Source organism: Triticum aestivum, chromosome 5D (genome assembly GCF_018294505.1).
Source record: "Triticum aestivum cultivar Chinese Spring chromosome 5D, IWGSC CS RefSeq v2.1, whole genome shotgun sequence".
Taxonomy (NCBI): domain Eukaryota; kingdom Viridiplantae; phylum Streptophyta; class Magnoliopsida; order Poales; family Poaceae; genus Triticum; species Triticum aestivum.
In genome coordinates, this window is record NC_057808.1 from 7,062,238 (window position 1) to 7,064,277 (window position 2,040).

Below are 2,040 nucleotides of genomic sequence, written 5' to 3' on the forward strand. Positions count from 1 at the left end.
TAATTACGTCTCTAGGTTTGTGGGATCCACCTGCCACTGGGGCGCAAAAGAGTTAAAATAATGCACCATGTGCAGATTTAACTCACAGCCGCTCCATTTCCATTGCGCAAGCTAACCATCAGACTGGACAATCATTGCTGCTAGGTAAATAGACGCAGGTCCTATTCTATTGTCAAATCTGACAAATAAATTCAAGGGTCAGTGGATTTTTTTTCATTTCACTCAAAAAATTATGTTACATTCAATCTGAATTTTTTATATACATACATTCATTCAAAACTATTTACTTTTACCTAAACTTCAAATTTTAAATTATTCAAATTCAAACAAAAAATTCGTTGCTTGTATGAAACAATTTACTTACATTCATTCTGAACTATTTATTTGTATCTAAATTTCAATTTTTTTGACTTATTCCAATTCAAACAAAAAATACGTTGATTTGTCCGGAAGAATTTACGTTCATTCAAATCTATTTTTTCATCTAGATTTTTGAATTTAAAGTTAATTGAATTCAAAAAAACTTTGATTTGTCCGAAAGAATGCACATATATTTTTATCTAGATATTTCAACTTTAAATTATTCGAATTCAAACAAAAATTTGGTTGATTTGTCCGAAAGAATTTATGTTCATTCATTCAAACCTATTTTTGCATCTAGATTTTTACACTGAAAATTCTCTGAATTCAAAAAAAAAATCTTTTTTTAAATAATGTACATATATTTTTAGCTAGATTTTTAAATTTTAAATATTCATATTCAACCAAAAAATCTGTTCATTTTCCGAAATAATTTACGTACATTGATTCAAACCTTTTATTTTTATCTACATTTATAAATTTATAATTATTCGAATTCAAAAAAAATTAGTTGATTTGTCTGAAAGAATTTACGTACCATCATTCTGAAGTATTTACTTTTATCTAGATTTTTAGATTTAAAATTATATGAATTCAAACAAAACATTCAGTGAGCCGCAAAAAGAAAAACATTCAGTGATTTGTCTGGAAGAATTTACGTACATTAACTCAACACTATTTATTTTTATCTATATTGTAAAATTTTAAATTTATTAGAATTCAAAAATATATATTTGTTGATTTTCCTTTAAAAAATTATGAAAATTTGACCATTTTGTGGGTGAGCGAAATTCTGGCATCATCTTTAGCGCGCAGATCATGGACATTTTTTTAACAGGGATGTCACGCCGCTTGTTCTAGAGGATATTTGAATTCAATTGCGCCGTGCCGATCTCTAACTCTTGGGTTGGAGGAAATAAATTTCATGGCGGCACGAACAAAACCAACATATCTCCGTTGTACACTAATCGGAATTGTTGCCAAAGTAAATAGTTCTGTTTGTCAGCATACCGGAACCATCATAGTGCGAATCCACAAGGCCCTCTTTTATCTTTCTCAATTTCTCCCGTCCCAACACGTGCTGAAAAATAGGCAACGCAGGCTTTTACATAACTAAATTGAAAGTGAGGGTGTTTCTGCCAAAAATAACATGTGCGCATCACTCCAGCCTGTTCTAGTCACTGCCAATGGGCCATAGCCACACTAGCATGTCACACAAGCGTGAGATACGTCTGGATACGAAATTTGTGACCGTATTCGCACGCGGCTCAAGTTAGATGACTTCAAACACGTATTTTACAAGTTTATACACCAAACTAACCATTCGATGTAAGTTCTATGACCATCGGTGTATTTATCTCATAAAAAAATCACACCATTAGTTGTATTAAAGAGCAGTATATATTCGGGAAAAGTTCTCCTAATATAATTCACACCATTAGTTGTATTAAAGAAGGTGCAAATTATATTAAAGAGCAGTAAATTATATTTGGAGTCATTAGTTGTAACTTATCTTATCATACACTTTAATCGTAGCAAGGCTTTATGGTATATATAAAAAAATCTTAGTAGCTTCAGTGTGGACTTTGCCACTACAATATTCTACGCGGCCTCATTTAGTAATAACATTTTCTGAGATTTCAAATAGAATAAACTTCCTGTCACTATAAATTGGCAGCC

At 31.1% G+C, this 2,040-nt stretch overlaps 1 protein-coding gene across 1 annotated transcript in view; it reads left to right on the top strand.

Annotated features, from left to right (window-relative positions):
• The window catches only part of LOC123119075 (putative disease resistance protein RGA4), a 16,491-nt gene that overhangs the window by 9,524 nt on the left and 4,927 nt on the right, over nucleotides 1-2,040 (top strand). The gene's annotated exons all lie outside the window — the stretch shown is intronic.